At 36.4% G+C, this 13,013-nt stretch overlaps 1 pseudogene; it reads right to left on the bottom strand.

The window, feature by feature from the left end:
• Positions 1-3,803: 3,803 nt before the first annotated feature.
• On the bottom strand, positions 3,804-6,306 carry LOC133832421 (psbP domain-containing protein 3, chloroplastic-like; annotated as a pseudogene).
• Positions 6,307-13,013: the final 6,707 nt, after the last annotated feature.

Genomic DNA, 13,013 nt, shown 5'->3' with positions numbered 1-13,013 from the left:
TTGATAACATTTTTAGTTTGTTATATTATATAAACCATAACGATTTTTTACGCTTATAATATGTTTCTAAATCATAACATATTAAGGTTTTTTATTGTGATAATGGTACTTACAAGTTTTTTGTTTAATTAAAAGATTTTCATTATTGTATTTTGATAAAAAAAAAATCAAAATTAATCATAAAATATAATTCTCAATAGATTGATAAACCATAAGTATTACATTAAACAATAACTAATTCAAACTCTAAATGTGTCTATTTCATGAGATCTTAGTTCTAACTTAAATTTGAAAGCATAACATAATAAAGTATTATAATCTTGAACATTTTTTACTTCAAAAATGAAAAACAAAAAATTACAAGATACACAAAAGTAAACCATGCACGAAACTTGCTCCATCCTTCAATTCATCATCCTTTGTGCACTTGTCTTTGTTGTGAGTCCATTTGTTGTGCACTCGTCATATACCTGTTTCCCTTTCTTGTTTCCCTTTCTTCCACAGGTCCATGTGTAATCCTCTTTGCAATAAAGCCAGTTGTAGTCCACAAAAGGCCTATTGCTGTCAAGCTTATGTCAAGCTCCGTCTTTAGAGCACTGTAAGCTCCAGTCACATCTACACACCTATAATATTCGAGTGTAATAATGGAATCACACTAGCAATTACTTAAAGTGGTAATTCTAGGGCTTTTATAAAAAAAAAACAGAACCAAATTGCCTTGTATTAATTAAAATGTCACAATAGAGTGAAGGTATTGTTCTGTTGAGATTATATATGAAACACCACAAAGATTACAAAGCATAAATAGAGTGAAGGTATTGTCAAACCAAATCCAACTAGAGCATTTTTTCCAAAAGCGCCCTGTGGATACATGCAAATAGATTGTGACAAATGCTCTACAAATTAAAGTAATTCTAATATGATACTTCTAAGAGGACTTATAAAGAGAAATATGTATGTTTCTCAAACATGGAATTTCTAAAATAATTTCCCAACTAAATTCATAATACAATTTCAACTTATATACAGGCCCAGGGAGAAAGCTTGCACTCAAATTAAACAAATGGTCAACTAATATTTAGAGTGCATAATAATGTGGATATAATAATTGGAATGGTGGTATTTAGATTTATGGGTTATCTTGAAGACTGTTTTGTCAAGAAACTTGCCACCCACTACAACAATCACAGGGTTCAAAACATGGCTGCACCTAAAATGCAGATTTGGATATTATGATTTTACATCCAAGCTCTAGAATAGCTGTTGATTACAACTAGGCCTCAACCATATGATTCAAGTGGTTGAGGTAGAAGACACAAAGGAGAATATTACCTGCACAGCTCTTCCACCGTCAAGAAATAAAAACGTAGTCCAAATGTAGGTACATTGTAACATTCTCCATTCCAAGTAATCTTGTTTCAAAGACATCAAATTCACTTTAGATGACCCTGAAAGAAAATGGTTTAGAAAATGATCTAGCCACTAATTTTGAGAGCTATGTGTTCACGTTCTCTTCCATTACTTTCCGAAGTTTACTACACTTTACTTAAAGTTATATATTCCAAAAAATTCTAGTACTGTTTCATTCACTTATGGTATATTTTGATGAAATAATTTCCTTTTAAGGAATAATGACCTAATTACTTGAGTTGAGATTATTAAGCTTCTTGAACTTTGATTTAAAATGTGAACACTGCTAGAAAACATTCAGGCAAGGGTTACTTTAGTTTTGATAAGAAAATGTGTGTCCCTGTGGATATGGGACATGCCTAACACATCTAATTGCAATTGTATTGTTCTGAGTTGGTGTGGTGGGGTAGGGAAAGAAGGGTAAGAAATTGTAGAGAAAAAATGTATTAGAATTTTTTTCATAAAAATATGACATAGAATCCTTATCATGGTATATTATTTGGTCTCTGTCTTGATAATAGAATTTACAAACTAATACAGTTATAAATAATTTACTTAAGATAGTATTTCAGGTAATGAAATGTTTAGTGAACCACTAATATCAAAGAAACATTCATTAGAATCAATGTTTTTCTTTGAGGGGCTTATCAGGGATCTAAAATGGCTCTATGATCAACATTCATTCGTTGCATTCATGATTAATTCTAAGTAATCAAATAAAAGGTCAATGGATTTTGAAGCTGGTACAAGAGATATTATTTAATAAAAATTGGCTTTAAGCAAAACAGAACTAATTAAGTGAAGATATAAATCATTCAAAATTTCTCATGGTTTAATCAAAGATTTCATTGGAAATTTTCTTCCATGAATTTTATATGAATGGAACCTTGTTTCTTAATTAGAATCAAGAGAAATTATTGGACACAAAAGTTTTCAATGCCAACATAGAATTAGTAGGAGCATACTTACAAAGCAATGTTTAAAGAAAGTGATAAGAGAACAAACAGTAGTAGAAAAATTACTCTTCGGAACAAATGAAACGAATAAACACTTGTGAACAACCATTTAGGCTATGATTTATTTATTCATAGGCTTCTGTGGCCGTTACAAATTTCAATTATATTTATATATTTATTTAGATGAAGATAGAAAGCAAAACATAAATATCACACCAAGACATAATTCTTCCTAAGATATAAATTCAAATGAGCAATTTCTATTTACAACTTTGTCAAACAATTTCTTGTATCTTAAAAGAGAAGGTAAAGAGTATGATCTACATTGTTTTCTACCAAATTTTGTTAGTGCTATGATTTATTTGTGTAGAAAGAGGCTGTGACTTTTGTGGCAAGACAAATGATATTGGTATTGAAAAATATATCTCTACATTTTGTTGACAAAAAACAGCCTGTAAATAATGAAAAATAGCCTTCAATAAGCATAATTTTAGCAAATAATGACATGTCCTATTATGCATCAATAAGATTGGAAGAGAAGATAATGATTTTAAATGGTTATGGCTACTCTAATTTTGATATGAAAATGTGTCCCTTCAGATATTAGACATGCCTAAGACATCTTATTACAAATTTTAAATTTTATGTTCTGAGGTTGTTTGGTGGGGTTGGGGTTGGGGGCCAAGAAAAATGAACTGGTATTTTATTTTAGGGCAGCTAGATCTGAACTTTGAATCCATAATGATGACTGGTTAGACAATACCATGTGATTCCACAAGGACTATACCTCACTTGACCCCTTCTAGCTAATTTTCGCTATAGTCTTGACCATTCCTTTCAATGCAATAGATATATCTGTCCTATACATCTTATCAAAGACTATTGGTTATAAATACACATATGAATGGGGATCACTACCATCCTAAGTTCTCAAACTCAAAAGTATCAAGCTAATTTCATGACTTTTATTTGATTGGAACTTTTTTTTTATGAATATATCATAGACTACTTGTCCCAAGTTCTTGGTCTACATTCTGTTTTGGTATTTTCAGAAACCAAACAGAGTAAAATTCTTGACATAGATTATGATCAGCAATATACTTAGGAAAGTAAAATTAAATTAAGTGTGCCTCATCACGAAGATAGGAGATAGTTTGTTTGTACAAGAAGTCGTCACATAAAAAAAGTGTATATTCTTTTATCAAAGTTATATTTTAATCAAGGATAAAGCCTTTTCTCTAATCATAAACCCTTCTTGCTACTTTTTTCAACCTAATATTCTATGAAATAGTGATTAAAATTTCCTCTCTATTACTGAGCAATAGCGAGGATTTTAAATGTCCTCTCTATAGTTCAGCAATAGAGACAAAGTATTAGCGAGGAAGTTTAATGACAATTTCATTATCGTTATTCGATATAACAAGGATTTAGAAAGCTTTAGCGAGAAAAAAATTCATCTCTAAAACCCGATTTTGTTATAGTGCCAACACAAAATGATATTTCGGTTTCTTTAAGAAGGAAAAGGACCCTAAAAAGAGAAGCAACTCGGGCAGAGATGCTTGCAATACAACTGAAAAGGACCTCAAAAACTATACAAAAAGATTATTACACCATTTACAAGTATATGTTTTTAACAATCTAATTAATGTACCAATCATTAAACAAACCAAGCAAACACAATTCAATTATAATATAGTTATACTAGATAAGTCTATATAAAAGCAAACACCATTTTCCCCTAGACTAGCATCTAACCATCTGCCAATATCAATTCAACTAATTCAAAAACGCATGCATGTTTTCTTCCTTATCTCGCCACAGCACACAAATTTCTCAGATCCTACTTCACTAAGACACACAAGTTCTCAACCTTCCGTTATCACCACAACACACAACAATGATCTCAGAACCTACTTCACTATGGATGAATATTTAAGATATTCAAACTCCTCTAACATTTGCATAATATTAAAACAAAGGTAAAAGGCATACCTCTTGCAAAATGCAAACAAAAGTAAGAGTCTCTTGTGAGAGATTGCTTGCACACCAAGTATTTTGCCTCTTCTCTTGGAGGCAGCCTACCAAAAAAGTTTTAACTATATTACAAAGAGAATAAAAATATAGAGATAGAGACATATATAAGCAATATGACAGCACCAAACAAAAATCTCATTATTTATGATCAAAACCCATACAATCAATATTATATATTTTCACATGAATAAAAGTCTGATAAAATCATATTATAGAATATGCATAAATCAAATCTGTAAAATCCAAATTTCATACACAAAAGCCAACAAAAGGACTAAAGAAAAGGTAATCTAAATCCATATTCTCAAATCACAAACATTAAGTATTAAGCACCATATTCTTACACTTAAAACATCTCTAATTTTTCTCTTTGTATTCTCTTAATTAGAAACAATTCCAACACAAAAAATTATATAAACCTGAACTAAAGGGGAAATGACTTACCTTCATCAGCTGCAGCAAAATAAATTATTAAAAACAAAAGCAACAACACAAACCAAAGAAATAATCTTTAAGGAAAACAAACAAATTAAAGCCCACTTAAAGGATCTTGACACAACCATAATGTGAAAATATAAGGTTTATTTATAAAAGTTCTAGCAAAAAAAAAAAACAAACATATTATAGAACAGAAAATATAAATAACCAATATGCAAGAAAACATAAAATTATGTCAAATAATAAAACATAATCAGTCATGTAATGAAAATTTGTTACATAATGATTAAAAATAAATCAAATATCACTTTAACATACATTTTAAATCAAGTTAATGGTACTTTAGTACTTTAGAAAACACAATAAAAAATATGGTTCTTTTAACACATATAAAAACTAAAATGCACTTTAGAACAAATAATAGCAAAATTTTCTTTATTGACACACGTACATACACGCACCCTTTCCCCACCCGAACCCCACCTAATTAACACAAAATCTTGAGCATTTATAAATACCTGTCCAGTGATGGTGTATAGCCTATTGATCCAACCATTGGATGCCATTCCAAGCGCTGAGAACAAGTATCTGTGAGTCTCCCCTAGTCTTTGCAGGGTGTACTCGGTGTAGTAGAAACCTGACATGATTCAGTTCAAATTATACCACATAGTCCATACCAGAGTTTGCTAAAACCAGGACTAGAATGCTGGATTATATAAAGTCTTACCATTGGAAGATTTACTGTTGATAAGTTTGGCTTCCACACCTGGTGGTCTTTGCCAGCTCCTGTCCAATCCACTCACCTGTTCGTAAAGATTACGAATTGAGTTTAAGAAAGGAAAATAAATAATAATAATAATAAAATGTAACTACTTGGCAGAATTTGAGGATGCCCACCAGAGTCTCAGCAACTCATCAACTTTGCCGAATGATTCTATCTTGGTGAAATCCGGACCAAGCCCCGTAATCACAACGCTCACTGGTAGTGGTGAAAAATGAAACCAAACCAAACCCCATTGAGGCATTTTATCAAACACATAGAGATCAATCAGTTGATGAAGGAAGAAAACTACAATTCATACCGTTGGAGCTAGTGTTCCCTTCTGGGTAGAAAGCAGTGACGGATTTGAACCCATCAGGCTCACCTGCAGCCAATGACCACCCTACAAAAAGCAAATAATTGAAATTATACACAACACAAGCTGAACTGAAAAAGCAGCCATTTTCAGCTCACCTTTCGGTACAGATATCTTGAACTTGTTTACACCATCAGTGTAGATACGAAAACCCTCTGCCACTTCTGTAAGAATAACCCAATACCCACTTTAGACTAAGAACTAAAAATGGTAACTTTGAAGAAGGGAAGGCAATGATACCGGTCTCTGCAAATGCATTGGACAAAATTGGATTACACGAAAACCCAGCAAAACTCATGGTCATGCCAACCAAAATTTGCCTCCTATTTTGGAAACTTCCAAGAAGAAAAAAAAACAGTTAAGTTAATAATAATTAGAGATAGAAAGAAAGAAGCCCATTTCTCACAAATGCTTCAGTTACGTGAGTACCGGCGTGAGGGAGGCTTCAGCAAGGTGTGGTTGTGGTGTGGTTCAACGGCGCGAGGGTTAGAAAGCCGAGAGAATGTGAGAGAGCGAATGAGAGAAAGAGCAAGGGAGAGCGAATGAGAGAAAGACTGAATGCACTGAGAGATTAGGGATTAGGGATTTGAGACTGAATGCAATGAGAGAAAGACTGGTAGAGATTTTTGGTAGAGATTAGGGATTTGAGCGAGAGAGAGGCACGCTAGTAGAGAGAGAGCGAGAGAGAGGCACTGAAAGATTAGGGATAAGTTTTTTTTTCTGTTCTCTTTTGTTAATTTCAGGCGGCAAAAAGTGTTTGCCGCCTAAGTTTTTTTTTCCCCGGGTCTTTTTTTCTCCAAGTCTCCCTATCAATAGCACTTCTAAAATTATGCTACATTTTAATGTAATATTTGAGAAAAATTGTTGTAGTGTTTTTCCAGAATAACGAGGCGGGCCGCGGCATATGTATGAGAGGGCCGCGGCATTATATCCTGGCGATTCTATGCGGGCCGCGGCATGGTCAAGGTAATGCCGCAGCCCGAGTCCGAAAATTGGGATAAAGAGCCCTAAATCAGCCATAGTCTCATTCAATCTTAATCTCACAATCTACATCACACTAAAAACCTCTTTTTCTCTCTAATTTTCGAGACTTCCATCAGCCAAGGAGACCAAAAGAAGAATTTTTGTGCTATTCAAGTAAGTGTATCCTCTCTATTCTAATGCTTTGATTGGAGAATAGATTGCATTGTGGTGTTGTGGATTGTTCTATGTTTTTCTTGTGAGAAGTTTAAGGGTTTTGTCGATTGTTTATCTGAGAATTAGTGTTTGTGCTGTTGGTTGTGTTAATCATAAGTTTGGGGGAGTGACACCTAAGGAAATTGTGCCCAAAGTCTTGAGAACCTATTTGGGGGTTTTTTTTATTCTTGTTTGAAAGAAACTATGGGTCCCAAGAGAAACCCCCCTAGAGGCACCTCCTCAAAGAAAGCATCCTCATCATGCACCCAACCACCACCAACACCACCTGCCCCAGCTGATTATGACACGAATTTATTTGTTAATAAGGACGCCGCTGATTTATTTAAAAGAATTTATAAGAGATCGGTGGTAAGGGAAAGGGGGTTTGAGCTTAATGAGGTAACTACTGTACAAAACCCTGGTTATGACATTATCAAAGCTGAGATAGTGCGCCGTAAGTGGGGTTTCCTTTGTGACTCTACTCATGTGGGCCCAGCCAATTGCTCTCAATTATATGAATTTTTTGCCAATTTCTCATATCAAGATGCCGAACAGAACAATTTTATCAGGGGTAAACTGGTGCCTACAACTTCTTATGCATTTAACCAATTACTGGGTCTTCCCTCATTGTCTGCACAAGAGGATGAACATTGGCAATTGGTCCACTTTGAGGAGCCAGACTATGACGCTGTGGCTGCCGTTTTGAGTATGGAAGGGGCACGTTTCAATTATCATAATGGGAGGCCCAAAGATTTGTACAGGTGGCAGCTAAACCCAATTGCGAAGGCGTGGGTTTATTTTGTCAGTGCACGTTTACTGTCGACTTCTCATTTGTCTTCTATTGATAGAGAGCGTTGTTTGTTGGTGTATGCTATCATGACTCAAATGAAAGTTGATGTGGGTCACATTATTCGCTATAGCATACGCAACATCAACAAGTTCAATACCACAGCTGGTGTCGCCCATGGTACCTTCCTTTCGACCCTCTGTAACACTTATGAGGTACCAGTCTTCAACAGCGATCTAGTCCGAAGGCCAATGAGGGAAATTAATTAGACTTTGTTTACGGCATTTCCTTCGGCTTCTCTTACGCCGCCTGCCCCTACCCAGCAAAATAAGCGCAGCCGGGCTGATGAAACAGTGGACCCTGATCAAGCTGAGGAGGAGGAAGCAGAAGAAACAGGCCCCAGTAACCCACATTCGCATTTGGCAATTGGTGGCCCGATTGATGACCACACGCAGCGTACGCATGACAGGTTGGATTACCTTATTCAGCAGAATCAATATTTAATCCAATCGAGTCATGCGCAGAATCAGCACTATAATGATTTTATGGTGCAACAAAATGAGTATGGGCGAGTACACATTGAGGAGTTGAATGCGTTAGTGACGAGGTGGACTATGAGCTCCGCTGATGAGAATTATTTCACTCCACCGCCACAGTACACTCCATATCAGTGGCCGCCTCCACCACCTCTTCCGCCATACTGATGTGGCGTCAGGTAAGTTCTCTTCCCTTGTTCTTGTCTTTATCACATTGGGGACAATGTGCATTTTAAGTTTGGGGGAGAGCTTATTTTGTTTTGTTTTGTTTTGTGCGTTGTTCAGTTTAGTGTTTAGTTTGTTGTGTTATTTTCTGTGTTGTTAGTGTAAATGTTAAGCCATCATTCTTTTTTGTAGTTGCTTTGTCTTTGCTCGTGAAAAGGAAATTGAATTCAACTGTGTTCTTGGTTCAATTGTTTTAGAGTTGAATTTAAAAAGTTTTGTGGGAAATTTGTAATATGTTTCGAAAATGCAACATTTTGGATCTTATTATATGTGTTTGACTAGGGTTGGTGGAATGACAATTTGACTTTGATAGAACTTGCATTATTTGGCCTTTGAGGTGAAATCATTGATGACATGTGTTTAGAAAAATGATTTAGGCAATTTTATTGGATCGATTGTGCCTTTCAAGCCAACCTTGAGTTAATTGTCCTTAGTTACCCTTTTTGAGCCTTAAACTTGGTTTTTGTTCTTGATTATACTATTTGAGCCTAAATTTCTTAACCTCTTTATTTGTGTTTTCCTTTCCTTTTGTTATCATAAGCATATAATTTGTGGGAAAGAAGAAGGAAAAATAGTAAGGAATTGGTATGATTGGAGTATAGTATGATTGTACAAAAAGAAGAGAGAGAGAGAAGTCTTTGAAAAAAAAAATATCACTTTGTCACACTCCTTGATCATATATATATAGAAAATAATAAGTTTGGGGGAGTGTGATTTGAAAAAAAAAAAAAAAAAAAGCAAAAATGATACAAAAAGAAAAGAAGGGTGATTTTTGGTGTGGTAAAGAGAAATTTGGTTGGTTTCAAGGTTTTTCTTATGCTTATGGTAATGACTGAGCCTAAATGAGAATTTCATCTACCCTTACCTAAGCCTAACACTATAACCTGTGAAAGTCCTTTTGATTTCAAAACATGTGTTGTTGACATTAGTGGAGAAGGTCGAGTAGTACAAGCATATTGTAGAGTTGGTTTGTGGAATTGTCTAGAATGAGTTGAGCATATATGATAGAATCCAAGTGTTGTAGTCATTTTCATGATATATTATTGATTTCCCTAATTGAATTGTATAAGTTGGACTTTAAGGCAATTGAGCTGAAATTCTGGTTATAAATATTGCAATTGAGATTTCATGAGTTTTGGCAAAGCAGTGTAGATGGTAATGATGGTTTAGCTTGTTAGTTTGTGTTTGTTTCTTTTTGTTAGTTTAACTTGGTCTTTACTCGAGGGCGAGTAAAGGTTAAGTTTGGGGGAGTTTGTTGAGTCTAGTTTTTATTATGTTTTGGTGATGTTTTTAGTAGTCTTTTATTTCGTTTTTCCTTCATTTAGCGCGGGTTTATGCTTTGTTTGTTTGTCTATTGTGAATGTCAGGAAGAATTGAGCATGTGGAAGAAAATGCCAAAGAAAGGGAAGAAATAACTGAGTTTTCCATCATATTTTGATCAAGAATGGTTCTCATCACAATTTGGAAGTGTTGGTGAAATTTTGGGATGAAAACTTGAAGAATTGAGAGTTCCCTTAAGAGCCACGACATGAGCAAAGTGGAGTCGCGGCTAGGTGGGAAACAGAAGCATTGTTTTTCAGAAAGTCTTCGGGCCGCGGCATGGCTAGATAGAGCCGCGACATAGATGGGCACTCTGCCCAGAAAGCGGTGATGCGGGCCGCGGCATGGCTTCAGAGGGCCGCGGCATTGAGAGGATCTTTTGCCCGGGAATTATGACACGGGCCGCGGCATAGTGTATGGAGAGCCGCGGCCCGCCTCTTTAAAATCTGAAATCCTAGGTTTTAAATGAGGAAAAGGAGAAGAAAAACTGGGGTACGGACGAAGGGAGAAGTGCTGGTTTTGAAGGCTCAAGCTTAGAGTATTTTTACATGTTTTTCTTCCTGATGTTATCTTTAGTTTTTGTTGTGATTAGTACTATGACTATGAACTAATTTTTTGTTTAGGATGTTCAATTGAATCACTTGAATCTCTGTTATGACCTAATGCAATTTTAATTTCTTTCTTCTTCAATCTTCTTCAATTCCATATGACATGTTCTTATAGATTGATTATTGATTGGCCATCTTTAGTCAGAGATATATGTTATTAAGTCAAAATCTGAGAAGTGAGATTTAATTCTGCTGTGGTTATATTGGACATAATTTTAATTTAGAACGAAAGTATCTGAATTAATTGTGTAACTGTTATTAAGTTGATTGAGATTAATGCTACCTTTGTGGTTCAATTTACCATAGAAATATAGGAAATTGTCACCTAGGTTGAGTTTATAATTCATAGTATGAGTATAGGTTGCTGTATCAACTTGTTAATTGAATTAGGTAAAAATAAGAAGAATTCACACTTTGCATTAGGGAATAATAGGGAGGATAGTTGATGAGATTGAATATCCTAATTGTTTCTCAGTGATTAAATTAAGAGTTTTTCCATTAGTTGTTATTTTATTTAATTTTCAATTATTATTTCTGCAATTTGTAGTTTCTTTTGCTGTATTTATAAAAATCAAAAATTTCAATTCATCAAATAGAACAAGAAATTAATTGACTGGTAATTGGTAAATCAGTCCTTGAGGACGATACTTGGTTTTACCATTTTATTACGAGTTTGCGACTGTGTGCACTTGCATAGCAAAATTATCGCAATAGGCAATGGAATCCATTTGCCCTGAGGAACTAGAGCTCGACTTCCTCATCACCGATGCCCACCTCAGACGATACGGACTATTGCAGGCGAGGTAGAACATAAATCCGGTGGTGTTAACCAAATTTCGAGATTTGAAGCAATCTCGGAATGCGACAAGAATACACACGGAGTATATGGCAGCCAAGGCACAACATCAGTACTTACAATGCCTTCGAGAGGAGCATACGGAGAGCGTCCTCGCCGTTAAGGCAGGTGCGGAGGCAAAGGAAGATGAGGAACTCGAGGCAGAGCTCGAGGAGAGAATCAAATTTTCTTCCATGCCTCAAGGTAAATCTTTGATTACACTTTACTACCCTAGGCATGTAGGGGAGGGAACTAGTCCCGACCATTCATTATTTTCTCCCTCCTTTCTCAAAAGTGGTCAAGTCTTGGAGCATCGCTGGTCCGCGGAGGAGTACCAAGATTACCAAGATCTCATTGACGTGTTCCTCCACAACTTGAGAAGGAAGAGGCACCCTTAAGGCTTCGTGCCTCTTGACGAGTCAATGACCATGCACGCCTCCTGGTTTTGTCATTACGAAACCAACTTAACGCAGGAGATGGGTCGACTAGTACGCAAATTTGATAATACCGTCCTCCATTCCGAGGAGCCTGATCATGGTGAGGCTCCCAAGGAGTTTTATTTTTCTTTTCTACACATGTTTTATTTTGTTGTGGTTTTCCTTTCTTTTATCGGGACTAACCAGGGTATTTCCTTTGTGCAGACAATATGGGCCTTTCTAATTTGGTGTGTTCGAAACGTCAAAGGGTGTCGGGGCCTTCTGAGAATGACATCCCGACAACTCCAAAAATGGTGCCCACGCCAATGTCGACTTCCCAAGCACCTTCTGCCGCTGCTCCTACAGCCTCTACCCCGAGCGCAACAATTGCCAGTGAGGTCATTGACCTCCTCTCCCCGAGACGAGGGATTCTCCGAGAAAGGCAAGCCAAGGTCCCCTGGTTGGTCATCTTCCCGGAGCACTATGAAGATTATGAATCGAAGTTGCATAGGGAGATCATCGAGTACTTCAACGCTTGTATTGGGGAGGGTAATGAGAATGACCGACTCTTGGCTGAATACTTGCAAGAGGACTGGCCAAAGGAACCAGTCATTCCTCCTCCTCGTGAAGAGCTGGAACCTCTCCTTGCGTGGATAATTGGAGACAGGGCATTATTGCTCGGCACGAAGCTCATGTAGGGACTTGTTGCGTCCTTATGTGAGATGCCCACCAGCAGCTTTGCCTGTTGCAGAAGTGACAATGAGTTTGCGTTGGTGGCAACCAGCCGCCACTCTTCCACGAAGGTAAGTCTCTTGATTTCTGTCCAAGTTTAGTGTATATTTTCTATCTTTTTGGCTGACTTGGTATTCTGATTTTACAGACTGCGGTCCTAAATCAATGACTCGGGGACCTAGTGCTGACGCGGTTTCTCAAGTTAAAGAAGACTCGGGAAGATTTGGCCCGGGTCTAGGTGGAGCTTGCTCAACTCCAGGAGATGGCAGTCCCCCTGGAGGAACATTCGCGACTCTATAAAGAAGTAGAGGACACAAGGACCCCTGTCCGAGAGGTGCAGAACAATCTGGCACTGAGAGGTCGAAGTTGTCTGCCTTGGAGGAGACATCCTCCAAGTTAATGGA

This window comes from Humulus lupulus, chromosome 1 (genome assembly GCF_963169125.1).
Source record: "Humulus lupulus chromosome 1, drHumLupu1.1, whole genome shotgun sequence".
Classification (NCBI taxonomy): domain Eukaryota; kingdom Viridiplantae; phylum Streptophyta; class Magnoliopsida; order Rosales; family Cannabaceae; genus Humulus; species Humulus lupulus.
This window is presented reverse-complemented; position numbering and strand designations above follow the sequence as displayed.